Below are 15,652 nucleotides of genomic sequence, written 5' to 3' on the forward strand. Positions count from 1 at the left end.
AATTCACACAGGACACTGGATAAGACAGGAGAAGTACTCCAGATATAACCAACTGACCCTAGCCCCCCGACACATAAACTACTGCAGCATAAATACTGGAGGCTGAGACAGGAGGGGTCAGAAGACACTGTGGCCCCATCCGATGATACCCCCGGACAGGGCCAAACAGGAAGGATATAACCCCACCCACTTTGCCAAAGCACAGCCCCCGTACCACTAGAGGGATATCTTCAACCACCAACTTACAATCCTGAGACAAGGCCGAGTATAGCCCACAAAGATCTCCAGTTTTTTATATTTTTATATATTTTCTGGGTCAAGGTTTGGCTTTTTCAAGAGAGGCTTTATTACTGCCACTTTTAGTGAGTTTGGTACACATCCGGTGGATAGAGAGCCGTTTATTAACATCAATCTTCAGGTGGTTGAGGCTGATTTGCAAAACCTTTCCATCATCTTACTCTACATCAGTGTTTCCCAACTCCAGTCCTCCAGACGCTCAACAGCACACATGGTTGTTTTAGCCCCAGACAAAGTCACCTGATTCAACTCATTGAGGGCTTGATGATTAGTTGACAAGTTGTATCAGGTGTACTTGTCTGGGACTACAACAAAAATGTGTGCTGTTGGGGGTACTCGAGGAGTTGGGAAGCACTACTCTACATAGGCATCTTTTGTATTTCTGCCTAGCAGCTTGTGCAAAATACTAAAATGACAAAATAGGATATTTGATGCAAGAGGCATTTCAATACAGCCTATTCTCATTTTATGACTTAGCCTATATTCAACACTGTCCATAAAAGCTTACATAAATGCACGGACATGAGTTGGGATATCAGATTTCAAATAGCCTAATTACACCAGCAAAATTGGTAGGAAGCGAAATAATAGATTAGATTAGAGTTTATTAAAAAATATATTTATTTTATTTTTTAAGGGGGTAGATCAGCTTTAATTTTTCCGTTAGATTGTGGCTTCCATCAATGTAATTGTCTGCATTATTTCCAATCCCCCATATTTATTATTTTCCCCTAACCCTACCATTCCTCCCCTAATTGGAGTAAACTAATGGAAAACAACAATTAGGCTTCTACTTCCAGCTTATACATACTATATACATTTTACGAACAGAGTATATTTTACAATAGTTATCTTTTGTTTGTTTTTAGTGCCATCCTTCAGCTCCACTCAACCCCTCCCATCTATCTCTGAACACTATCAGCTTTGATTTCTATTTGCCATATATTTTTCAACAGTGCTGTGATATTTCACAAAAGTTCTGATTCTTTCTATTCTCATAGATTCTACATATTGTAAATTAAAGACAACATTTTTTGCTAAGAGTATTAGTATATTATTGATCGATTGACTATGACTTTTTAAATCACCCAGCAGTGCTATTTGCAGAGTTAGCTCCAGGTAAATGTTGCAATTCTTCAGCCATTCCTGAACCTGCGAACAAAAACAAGCTACATATGGACAGTACCAAAACAAATTATCTAATGATTCTGTCTCTTCGCAGCAAAATCTGCAGAGCTGGGATGGTTGTAACCCCCATATATATATATAACATTACATTGGTTGCAAGAATTTTGTATAATCATTTAAATTGACAAAGTCAAAGTTTTGAATCTAGTGTTTTGTGTATCAGTTCATAAACCATGTGCCATGGAATCGGTACATCAAACATTTCTTCCCAACTATTTTGCAATCTATATGGCACAGCTGTCAATTACATTTTTTGGTCCTTAAATTAAACTAGTATACTATTTTCTTTATCACAATTTTCTTTAGCCAATTTTGGTCTTTAATTCAGGGCTGACAGACAAGTTCCTTACTTTCTCCCCCTTTCAGTTGCCTCTTCCATTTTTGCGGTAATGCTGCAATTAGTTGGTTATAAATTTGAGTAGAGCAGACATTTGTTAGCTGCATGTGTGACATAACTCCACCAGTCCTATTTATAATATAATTTTAAAAGATTATACCTTTAGAAGTTTTTGCTGTTGCGCAAAATATATATATTTTTAATCAATTACTATATTTAAGTTCAAACATAATATTTCATTTCTTTATTTCGGGTGATGAATACTGAGTATGTCCACTTCACCATTAGACTATATTATTGGTAAACTACACGGAAATGTAAAAGTTACATTTTTTTTGTGATCCAATACGTAATATAGTACATAATTTGGTTGTAATCCAGAGAGGTTGTCACGTTCCTGACCTTATTTCCTTTGTTTAGTCTTTGTTTAGTTGGTCAGGACGTGAGCTGGGTGGGTATATTCTATGTTTTGTATCTCATTGGTTTAGGTGTGTCTGATTGGCCTGATATGGTTCTCAATCAGAGGCAGGTGTTTTACGTTGTCTCTGATTGGGAACCATATTTAGGTAGGCTGTGTTCACTGTTTGTTTGTGGGTGATTGTTCCTGTTCATTGCGTTCTTTGTTTTCACTCGGTTCACATGTTCAGGTCTGTAGCGTCGTTGGTTTCATTCTGTTTATTGTTTTGTTCGTGTTTATAAGTGTTCCAATAAATATGGAAACGTACCACGCTGCGATTTGGTCCTCCTCTCTTCCACCTAATGACGAGCGTTACAGAGGTTAGAGAAATTATCTAGATCATCTATGAGGCTGTGGAGGGATCCAATTTGTGGCTTTAAAAGAAAACGTGAATCATCAGCATACAATGACACCTTTGTTTTTAAGCCCTGGATTTCTAGGCCCTTGATATTATTGTTGGATCTTATTTTAATAGCTAACATTTGATGGCCTTAATAAATAGATATGTCGATAGTGGACAACCTTGTTTTAATCCTCTTGACAGTTTAATACTTTCTGAGAAGTAGCCATTATTTACTATTTTACACCAAGGGTTACTATATATAACTTTAACCCATTGTATAAGAGATTCTCCAAAATTGAAATATTCCAGGCATTTATATATAAATTCCAGTTGTACTTTAACAAAAGCCTTTTCAAAGTCAGCTATGAGTACCAGGCCTGGATTCCCAGATTTTTCACAGTGTTCTGTTGTTTCCAGCACTTGTCTTATATTATACAACGGGTGGGTCTAATCCTTAATGCTGATTGGTTAAAACCGCATTCCAGCCTGTGTCTATTCCACAAGTTACCGCCGGCTAAATCTATGGCGTTAAAATGCCTATTTACTCTGTTCTATCTGACTGTGTAATCCACTGTCTTATCAGCCCAGGCACGCACTTTATAAACTTGATCTCCACTATAAAAACATCTAGACATTATCTCACATTTCTTTTAGACTAACCTTTAGTTACAACAGCAGAGATTTGTATAAACGTTGCTGTCTGTCTCTCCGACATTTACAACATTGTTTCAATATTCAAATTCGATCTCCAGCTGTCTCATAGTAATGAACATGTCGGGAGTCGGGACGAGACAGAAAGGCAGGCAGCGTTTCTCAGCCAGTCGAAATCATGAATCAGCTGGCATCATTTTTATGGATATGTACAAAGAAATGTCAATTGAGAAAAGTCAAACAAAACAAAGTGCAACTAGTTTGCAGTCTTTCCAGCTTCAGTTTGAAGTGTTTGGGTTAGCTGTGTTGTTGGCTAGCTCCTCTTAACAACAGTGTCCTGACGAGTGAGCACATTTTCTATGCCATGGCTCATTAGCTCATTGTTGGGTGTATCCAAATAAATGTCACTAGAAAACAGCTTAAACAAATGCAAATGCGGCTACTTTGCTGTTATTCTGGCTGCTCTTTTTGACATGACTATAAGTTAGCCATAGTTGGCTAGCTAGCAAGCAAGGGATAAGAACATTGCCAGCCATGACAATGGAACATTTGGAACGAACGACTGGGTCACATCCACAGATACAGAACAAAAAGACTAAACGTTTGGGTTGCGTCTCTAGCAATAGTATGAATAAATTCATAAAAAGTTTTTCATGAAAATATGTCAATCATTATTTGGATATGTTGGTAACCCGTTGTATAAAAGTGATAATGGCCTCGAAGCCAGTGTTTGGAGGATATATTGGCACGGTTTGCAACACCCGTGCCAATATATCTTCCAAACACCGGCTTCTCGGGCATTATCTCCAATGTATCGTCCATGTTAAAACCTGTCTGATTACGATGAATAATATCCAACAATACCTTTTTAATTCTATGCGCTATGCAGTTTGCTAGAATTTTTGCATCACAACACTGAAGTGTAAGGGGCCTCCAATTTTTTTAATAGACTTTATCTTTATATTTACCACTTGGGTCCTGTTTCAAGGAATAATTAAAATCAGACCTTCCTGCTGAGTATGTGATAATCTACAATTTTTAAAGGAGAGGTTAAAACATGCTAATAACGGTCCTCTGAGTACATCAACAATCTTTTAATTTTACATTATTAATAGGAAAAAAATACTTACAAATAACTTTAGTTAATGGAGATGTAGGAGACTGGAAAAAAAACATATGCTTAAAGTGATTCCGTCAGTTTTAACAAGTTTCAGTAAATTCTGTTTGGTAGCATTTCTGTGTTAAAGATTTTTTTTAAACCTGGCATCTAGTACCATACCCTGTTCAAAGACACTTAAATATTTTGTCTTGCCCATTCACCCTCTGATTGGCACACATACACAATCCACATCTCAATTGTCTCAAGGCTTAAAAATACTCCTTTAGCCTGTCTCCTCCCCTTCAGCTACACTGATTGAAATGTATTTAACAAGTGACATCAATAAGGAATCATAGCATTCACTTGGATTCAACTGGTCAGTCTATGTCATGGAAAGATCAGGTCCCCTTAATATTTTGTACACTCATTCGGAAAGTATTCAGACCCCTTTACTTTTTTTGTTACTTTACAGCCTTATTCTAAAATGGATTAAACATTTTTTTTTACCCTCAGCAATCTACACAATACCCCATAATGACCAAGTGAAAAACAGGTTTTTAGAAATGTTTGCAGATTTATTAAAAATACAAAACAGAAATAACCTTATTTACATAAGTATTCAGACCCTTTGCTTTGAGACTCGAAATTGAGCTCAGGTGCATCCTATTTCCATTGATCATCCTTCAGAAGGTTCTACAGCTTGATTGGAGTCCACCTGTGGTAAATTCAATTCGTTGGACATGATTTGGAAAGGCACACGTCTCTCTGTATAAGGTTTTACAGTTGACAGTGCATGTCAGAGCAAAAACCAAGTCATGAGGTTGAATTAATTGTCCGTAGAGCGCAGAGACAGGATTGTGTAGAGTCAAAGATCTGGGGAAGGGTACCAAAACAATTCTGCAGCATTGAAGGTCCCCAAGAACACAGTGGAGTCCCTCATTTTTAAATGGAAGAAGCTTGGAACCACCAAGACTTCCTAGAGCTGGCCGCCTGGCCAAACTGAGCAATCGGGGGAGAAGGGCCTTGGTCAGGGAGGTGACCAAGAACCTGATGGTCACTCTGACAGAGCTCTAGAGTTCCTCTGTGGGGATGGGAGAACCTTCCAGAAGGACAACCATCTCTGCAGCACTCCACCAATCAGGCCTTTATGGTAGAGTGGCCAGACGGAATCCACTCCTCAGTAAAATTACATGACAGCCCGCTTGGAGTTTGCCAAAAGGCACCTAAAGACTCTCAGACCATGAGAAATAAGATTCGCTGGTCTGAAGAAACCAAGATTGAACTTGAACCAAGCGTCACGTCTGGAGGAAACCTGGCACCTACAGTAAAGCATGGTGGTGGCAGCATCAGGCTGTGGGGATGTTCAACAAAGTACTGAGTAAAGGGTCTGAATAGCTATGTAAATGTAATATTTCATTTTTTTTTTGACATTTGCAAAAATTCAGAAAGTATTCATACCCCTTGACTTTTTCTACATTTTGTTGTTACAGCCCGAGTTTTTTGTCACTGGCCTACACACAATACCCCATAATGTCAATGTGGAATTATGTTTTTCAAAATGTTGACAAATAACTATTCAACGCCTTTGTTATGGCAAACCTAAATAAGTTCAGGAGTAAAAATGTGCTTAACAAGTCACATAATAAGTTGCATGGACTCACTCTGTGTGAAATAATAGTATTTAACATGAATTTTGAATGACCACCTCATCTCTGTACCCCACACGTAAGGTCCCTCAGTCGAGCAGTGAATTTCAAACAGATTCAACCACAAAGACCAGGGAGGTTTTCCAATGCCTCGCAAAGAAGGGCACCTTTTGGTAGATGGGTAAAAAAGAAAATCTGAAAGCAGACATTGAATATCCCTTTGACCATGGTGAAGTAATTCATTACACTTTGGACGGTGTATGAATACACCTAGTCACAAAGACACAGGTGTACTTCCTACCTCAGTTGCTGGAGAGGAAGGAAACCGCTCATAGATTTCACCAATGGTGACTTTAAAACAGTTACAGAGTTGGATGGCTGTGAGGCAAAAAATGAGGATGGATCAACATTGTACATAGTTACTCCACAACATAGTTGCTCCACAATACTAACCTTATTGACAGAGTGAAAAGAAGCAAGTCTGTACAGAGTACAAATATTCCAAAACATGCATCCTGTTTGCAACAAGGCACTAAAGTAATACCGCCAAAAAATGAGGCAAAGCCATACATTTTTTTGTCCTGAAAACTAGGTGTTATGTTTGGGGCAAATCTAATACAACACATTTTGAATTCTGGCTGCAACAACAAAATGTGGAATGAGTCAAGGGATCTGAATACTTTCTGAAGTCAATGCTTTCGCTCTCTCTCACAATCTGTATGGCTATAGATGCCAGCACTGGAGGACATGATTGTTTCGGGCAGTCTCTCTCGCCCTCTGTGGGCGGTGGTGGAACGCTTTCCCAACCTCATCCTCCAAGGCATCCCTGGTTTCAAGGCTGTCCTGATGTCCACCCCCAAATTCCAGCACAACTCCCTCATGAAGGTAAAACCAAACACGCATAGTTAAGGCACAGGCTTTCGCATTGACTGTTTGTGCGAGTGTGTACTACTGTGTACACAGACATGGGTTCAAATAGTATTTAAAATATAAAAAATACTTAATTGGTGCTTTATTGGGATTGCCTAGTGCAAGGAACGAATGGAATAGTCAAAAAGTGCAAACCCTGCCCATTTGGCTCTCCAGGCATGCTCAAGAAAATGCTTAGTTTAAATTCCACCAATTCAGGGGGTAAACTGAAATTCCAATTGCAAATTTCCTCAATGCTTCTCCATAAGAAAAACATTGGATTTTCAGTTTAATACCTGAATTTACATGGAATTGACCCCCACCCTGGTACGTATGTGTATGTCCGTTCTGTATACACTTAGTTGGGCATCGAGAGCTGCTGGACAGGCTCCCTGAATTGCCCCTAGGTGGCGTTCTCCTCCATGAACCTGAAGGCCATTTCCCCGAGAGCACCCTTATCATTGGCCAGAACCAGCTGCTGCACCGCTTTGTGGGCAACTTCTCCCTGCTACCGCTCAGCGCCTCGCTTTCAGGTACCAGCACCACAGCACAGTCAGACACCACTTACTCCCATTCACCCCGCTTACACACTGGAAAGTGAAATCTGAAATATTTAGGTCCCCTGTGGCCATGGGAGGAACTGCACGAACAGTTGATGGACATACTGAGACTATGGCCACACAGAGACGCATGAACACAGATTAAATTGTGTACCTCATCAATTGTACGTTTTTGTCCGTCAAAAGTACCGCTGAATTCAACTATTTCTGGACAAGCTGCATACATAAAAATACAGACAATTAGTGCTCTGTTGTACATCATATGTCTATGGGTGACTCCCGTTGAAAAAACAATGGCTCAATTTTCTGACACAGAATCTCTGTGTGGTCGTAGCCATACAATCCACACACAAAACCATACAGAGCTCCATTTAAACTCTCTCTTTATACCTCTCTCTCTACCCAGTGTCAGAGGCATGGCTGCAAGTGCTGCGCTCAATGTGCGTGTCCCGCATCGTGCCTGTGTTCATCCTTTACAGAGGCAGCGAGTACTTCTACATCCTGGGAGGAGGCTGGCAGAAGAGCACCCTCTGCAGGGCCCAGGTCTACAGTCAGTCAGTTAGTTGGTCAAGCAGGCAGGCAGTCAGTCAATTGGTCAAACAATCAATCAACCAGTCAGCCAGTCAGTCCCACTCCTACCACCTCCTCATATTAGGTACAGTATGTAACATGTTATTTCAGAATTTTTAGAGAAACTTTAAAGCCTGAAAGTCTCTATGTCTGCGTTCAAAATGGCACCATATTCCCTAATATACTGTCCTACCAAGCGAAAAGGCAGTAACTGCTCATAGCATGAACTGAGAAAAGTATATTTTATTTACCTTGGTTTCACAGTAACTTTATGCAGTTACTGCTAACATGACCCCAATTTTCTCCAAAACACAATACAATAGAGGCAGGATACTTGTCCACATGATTAAGCATGTATTTAATGTAGCAGAAATGACTAACTAATTTTTGACCAAATGAGCTGTTACTGCCTTTTTGCTTGGTAGGGCAGTATAGTGCACTATGTAGGGAATAGGGTGCCATTTTGGATGCACCCTATGCTTTCAATGTAACAAAGAAGTGTGAGATGTAAGACATGTAATAATAAGGCTGTTTCTGGTCTTTGCAGATGAGAATTTCCACATTGGCAACATCTTCCCCAAGTGTATTCCAAAAGGTATTTTTAGCCCTTGCATGTGTGTTGCATTTGTGACCGAGTTGAGTAGTTTTAATCTCACTCCTCAAGTTGAAGTACCCCCACCCACACCATTGTATTGCTATCTTTTCAGTGGTGCAGCTGGCTAAGGGGTTTCAAGGGGACGGTCACGTGTGTTAGCAAGACAGAGGATGCAAGATCAAGTAACCAGTGCGGACTCGTGAATGAGGAAGCTAAACTGTTGAGCGACAGCATGACACAGTTAACACATTAGAATAATTTATTATATTTTGTGAAATATTAACTTATTTTTAATGAGGATAGTAACAGTGTTTGTGTGTGCCTGTTTGTGTGTGTAGGCAGTGGAGACTCAGGAGAACACCACAGGAGAACACCACTGTGACTCTGCAGCTGAGGGCTTCATTCTATTCTATTCTATTACTGTCTTTTTGCTAGCGAGGGCCATCTACTTTAAGTGTTGCCTGTCTTCCCAGTAGCCTACAAGGTGTGTGAACTGCTGACTGCTATTAACTTGCAGATGATTGTTGACACATCAACCAGGATTAAGGGGCAGGGCAATTTTCAACTGTTGTCTTCGTAATATATGGCTATTGGAGGGGGAGTGGTTTCTCCTCTCCTAGGCAATCAGCAATTAGTACCGGGAGGTGTGCTCTCCACCTCTGCAAGGCAATTAGAAATTAGTGTTAGTACATCAGTCTCCCCTGTTTTCTCAGCGCCAGTCTCACCAGGGGCGCAACTTTCACTGGGGACGCCTCACATTCTCAAATTGTATTTTTTTGGCATTACACTGTGATACAAAAAGAAGAATTGTGAGCTTTAGGACCATGCGGACGCCTCAGAGCGGTCGGGTCGGGTAGGCTGTATCAGCCAGCTGGATTTAGGGTTACACAGACACCACAGAGCATGCGAACAGAAGCAACTGTTGTCTGAGTGTGTTGTGATTTGTGTAAAAAAAAGCAAGCAGAGCAGAAACTGGCCACTCTTTATTTGACTGACGTAATTGGCAAGGTAACTGCTGTTTCACTTAACAGAAAAAAAGTATTTATTCCCAGTGCTGAGTTAGTAGTGTAACTGACATGTAACTTTAGTTAATGCATTACATATTTCATCCCCTCTCGACTGAAGGGAATGAAATCTAGCTAATAGCTACCACAGCCAGTTCAGCTCTAGCCTCTAGCTATCTGTCAGGTAGCAGTATCTAACAGCTGTATGTACATATTTTTTTGCCTTTGTTTTGACCCGTTTCAACAGAAGTAAATTAACTTGGCTAGTTTTCACCAGTTGATGTATCTTAGAGCTAGACAAAAGTTGGCTAATGTTAGCTAGCTAGTTCACTAACTTTAGCTATTATTTTTGCATCAATCACACTAGATTTGAATTTAATGATGAAACCAGCTAACAAGATTCAGACATCTTTTGACAGAGGAATGTGTGTTTTTGTTAGTCAGTATAGCAATGTAACGTTATTGATCCGTCAGTTTCCCTAACTAATTCCCCACTTTTTACACTTACACGGTGTACACATCTCTACAGGCTTCACTGTCATGGTGCACAGTCAGTCCACAACACTATGCTCATGCATGTCTTTTAGCAGTGGTTGAAAAAGTAACCCAATTGTCATACTTTAGTAAAAGTATAGATACCTTAATAGAAAGTTACTTAAGTAAAAGTGAAAGTCAGCCAGTAAAACCAAATAGAAGTGTTTGGCTTTAGATATACTTAAGTATCAAAAGTAAATGTAATTGCTAAAATATTGTCACGGCCGTCGAAAGAACTGGACCAAAGTGCAACGTGGTGAGCGTACATTTTATTATATTTTAAAATGTCGCCAACAAAACAAGAAAAAAAATAAACAACAGTGAAGCTTCCGAGGGCTATAGTGCCACTAACAAAGATAACTACCCACAATGAAAAGAGGGAAAAAGGCCTACCTAAGTATGGTTCCCAATCAGAGACAACGATAGACAGCTGTCCCTGATTGAGAACCATACCCGGCCAAAATATAGAAACACAAAATCATAGAAAACAAAACATAGAATGCCCACCCCAAATCACACCCCGACCAAACCAAATAGAGACATAAAAAGGCTCTAAGGTCAGGGCGTGACAGTACCCCCCCCCCCCCCCCCCCCCCCCCAAAGGTGCGGACTCCGGCCGCAAAACCTGAACCTATAGGGGAGGGTCTGGGTGGGCATCTATCCGCGGTGGCGGCTCAGGTGCGGGACGCAGAACCCGCTCCACCACCGGCTCTGCTTTGGTGGCACCTCTGGTGCGGGGACCCTCGCTGCGGGCCCCGGACTGGGGACCCCGGACTGGAGACCGTCGCTGCGGGCCCCGGACTGGAGGCCGTCGCTGCGGGCCCCGGACTGGAGGCCGTCGCTGGGGGCCCCGGACTGGAGGCCGTCGCTGGGGGCCCCGGACTGGAGGCCGTCGCTGGGGGCCCCGGACTGGAGGCCGTCGCTGGGGGCTTTGTGCCATGAATCATCACTGGAGGCTTCTTGCCATGGATCATCACTGGAGGCTTCGTGCCATGGATCATCACTGGAGTGAGGAGAGGTATGGGTAGTCTGGTACGTGGAGCTGCCACAGGGATCACCAGGCTGGGGAGACATACAGGAGGCCTGGTTCTGGCAGCAGGCACAGGACTCACCAGGCTGGGGAGACATACTGGAGGCTTGGTTCTTGGCGCTGGCACCGGATACACTGGGCTGTGGAGGCGCACTGGAGGTCTCGAGCGCAGAGCTGGCACTACCCGTTCTGGCTGGATGCCCACTTCCACCCGGAAAATGCGGGGCGCTGGCACAGAGCACACCAGTCTGTGAATGCTCACCCAAGACACCGTGCGCATCACCCCATAACACGGTGCCTGACAAGTCACATGCTCCCCACGGTAAACATGGGGAGTTGCCTCAGGTCTAAACTCCGACTTCGCCAAACTCCCTGTGTGCCCCCCCCCCCCAAAAAAAAGTTTGGGAGCCGCCTCTCGGGCTTCCGTGACCGGGTCTTGTCCCCTGCCATTCTCTCCTCCCCGGTCCAGCTCGTCCTCCAGGTTGGCGCACGCTGCTTGGTCCCTTGGTGGTGGGTAGTTCTCTCACGGCCGTCGTTGAAGGAAGAACTGGACCAAAGCACAGCGTGGTGAGCGTACATTTTCTTTTCTTTTAAAATGTCGCCAACAAAACAAGAAACAAAATAAACAACGTGAAGCTTCCGAGGGCTATAGTGTCACTAACAAAGATAACTACCCACAACGAAAGGAGGGAAAAAAGGCTACCTAAGATGGTTCCCAATCAGAGACAACGATACGCAGCTGTCCCTGATTGAGAACCATACCCGGCCAAAACATAGAAACACAAAATCATAGAAAACATAACATAGAATGCACACCCCAAATCACACCCTGACCAAACCAAATAGAGACATAAAAAGGCTCTCTAAGGTCAGGGCGTGTCAAACAAACTTAAGTATCAAAAGTAAAAGTATAAATCCCTTAAAATTCCTTATATTAAAAAACAAGAAAATGGTGCTGTCTGGTTTGGTTAATTTTACGTATAGCCAGGGGCACACTCCAACACTCAGAGATGATTTACAAATTATACATTTGTGCTTAGTGAGTCCACAAAGGCAGAGGCAGTAGGGATGACCACATGTTCTCTTGATAAGTGCGTGAATTTAACTATTTTCCTATCCTGCTAAGCATTCAAAATGTACGAGTATGTTTGGTTGTCAGGGAAAATGTATGGAGTAAAAAGTATAATATTTTCTTTAGGAATGTAGTGAAGTAAAAGTTGTCAAAAATATAAATAGAAAAGTAAAGTACAGATGCCCAAAATAACTACTTAAGTAGTACTTTAAAGTATTTTTACTTAAGTACTTTACACCACTGTCTCTTAGCAGGATAAGATGGTGACGGGTGTCCCAGCAGGATCAGACAGCCAGGGAAGACCAGTCTACAAAGCTCAGGTGAATTTTGCAGTATATTATAACAATACAAAGTTCCATCTTGAGTGGATGGGTAGGCTACAGTCTGGGATCTGGGAATAATGGTAATTTCAATTATTGTATTCTTGGACAATATAATGTATAAATGTACACCAAGGTAGTTCTTTGTCATGCCTCATCTGAGCAGGATCAGATGGTGACAGGGGTCTCAGCAGGGTCAGCCAACCAGGGAAGACCAGCCTGTGACGGCACTAAGGTGAACGTTTGGAGATGCAACACTTTACTCTCTGTGCAGCAAACACTGGACAAGCCAGAAGCTTCAAAGACTGAAACTATTTTATGGCAGTCTGACAAACCTTAAAGTTTATTTCCAAACTGTATCAAGGATTATAGAGGCTTTTCCAGATGACACAAAACATGTAAATCAAAAATGTGTGGAAGACCTGGGAGACTATTGATGATAATATGTTTGAATGCCCAGTCATGTTCATATCATCTCAGACATAAAGTACTGCAGTTTAAGACCATCAATAGAACGTACTATTTGCCAGTGAAACTGAATATCATGCACTCAGAAATGTTATTCCTCTGCTGGAGGTGTACAACACAAAAGAGGACATATATTTGCATATGTTATGCTCTTGTGAAGGCTGGCTGAATTCTGGCAAAGAGTATGTTATTTTATCTCAGCATGTCTACAGATTCTCCCTGTTTTTGTTTGCTTGGAAATGTTGATACTGGAGACTGTTATCAGAAGAAACTGTGTAACCTAGCATTTATAGTGGCTAAGAAATGCATTGCCTTCAATTGGAAGGTTGGTTATCCTCCCACAATGCCACAATGGATGTCAGAAATGTCAAGTTATGTATCACTAGATTTGATTTATTACAAGATTAAAGGTATACTATGCAACTTTCCTAAGGTCTGAATGCCTTATATGGAATACTGTACGACAAAAGGAGTCTGTATTGAAAACATGCCCACTTCAGGGGAGATACTGTACCTACTGTATTTAGGCAATCCTTAGCTGCTGGCCTGGTGTCGGCTTTGCTGTTGGTTGTCACTCTGGCCGTGGCCATTGGCCTAACACACCTGAAACCAATAATGAATGTTTCTCTAAGATTCTAAAGCTGAGTGGGATGTGTTGAGTTGCAGACCCTATAGGGCAGGACAGGGCGATCCAGCTATATTGTGTGCAAGTTAAAAGAGCTCTACAGTACTATTATGCCTATGATATGAATTACAGTGCCCTCCGTAATTATTGGGACAGCAAAGAATTTGTTCTTCTTTTGGCTCTATACTCCAAAGGTTTGGCTTTTAAATCAAACAAGGACTATGAAGTTAAAGTGCAGACTGTCTGCTTTAATTTGAGGGTATTTTCATCCATATCGGGTGAACTGTTTCGAAATTAGAGTACTTTTTGTAAATAGTCCACCCATTTTAGGGGAGCAAAAGTATTGGGACAAATTCACTTGTATGTGTAAAACATAGTAGTAAAAAGTTAAGTATTTGGTCCCACATTCATAGAATGCAATTACTACATTGTGACTCTACAAATTTCTTGGATGCATTTGCTATTTGTTTTGGTTCTGTTTCAGATTATTATTATTATTATTATTGTTTTACTTATTTATTACTTTTTACCCCTTTTTCACCCCAATTGGTAGTTGCAGTCTTGTCCCATCGCTGCAATTCCCGTATAGACTCGGGCGTCCTCCGAAACACGACCCTGCCAAGCCGCACTGCTTCGTGACACACTTCTTGCTTAACCCGGAAGCCAGCCGCACCAATGTGTAGGAGGAAACACCATATAACTGGCAACCGTGTCAGCGTACATGCGCCGGCCCGCCACAGGAGTCTGTAGTGTGTGATGGGACAAGGACATCCCGGCCGGCCAAACCCTCCCCTAACCCGGACGATGCTGGGCCAATTGTGCGCCGCCTCATGGGTCTCCGGGTCACTACAGACAAGGGATGGAACCCGGGTCTGTAGTGAGGCCCAAGCACTGCGATGCAGTGCCTTAGACCGCAGCTCCACTCGAGAGGCTGTTTCAGATTATTTTGTGCCCAATAGAAATTAATGGTATATAATGTATTGTGTCACTTTTGGAGTCACTTTTATTGTAAATAAAAATATAATATGTTTCTACTGACAATCCTGAATGAATTGTGAATAATGATGAGTGAGAAAGTTGGACGCATAAATATCATACCCCCAAGACATGCTAACCTCTCACTATTATGCTAACAGTGGATGTTTGCATTTTGGGGGGGTATGATATTTGTGCGTCTCTTTTCTCACTCATCATTATTCACAATTCATTCAGGATTATCCATAATCATGGTAGCATCTACAGTCATGTAGAAGTGTTTAGAAACATTATATTCTTATTTACAATAAGTGACTCAAAAAGACCACAAAAGGGTCATATTAGATTGTGTATAAATGCAGGAATTGAGCTTTAGATGCCCCAAAAAATTCTGATTGAGAACCCCAAGACCCCCCAAGACATTCGCTCACCTCAGTGTTCTCAATAAGGGGTTAACATTTGTACCCCCTGCATACATTAATAACTTTGATGTCCAGATAGATCTATTTAAGTTTTTCCGTAATCTGAGATTGCGTGATTTCTTTGATGAGTGAAATTTACATGACTCCACTTGAAATGTCATCCTCAGTGAGATGTATACATAGGTCTACCACATTATTCAATAGACTTACCTGTCCTACTGTGAGTCAAGAAGGAGATGGAGCCATTAACTCAGCTGAGGTACCTGAGAACTCTGAGAGAACTACATTTAGAGTAGAAAGTTAATTTGTACCTCCCCCAGACGCAAAGGCTCCATAGAAACCTTCTGTAAGATTGTTGAAAATGATGTAGGAGACTTACTGAAAGACAAACAGAAACACAAATCCTATGATAATCTGAGTAGAGATGAGAGAATGGCTCTTAAGGACTTAAAGTCAGATCCTTCGATTATTGTAAAAAAAATGTGACAAAGGAGGAGGAATTTGTATACAAAACAAATGTGACTATGTGAATGAATGTCGCCGACAACTA

This window comes from Salvelinus fontinalis, chromosome 2 (assembly GCF_029448725.1).
Source record: "Salvelinus fontinalis isolate EN_2023a chromosome 2, ASM2944872v1, whole genome shotgun sequence".
NCBI lineage: Eukaryota > Metazoa > Chordata > Actinopteri > Salmoniformes > Salmonidae > Salvelinus > Salvelinus fontinalis.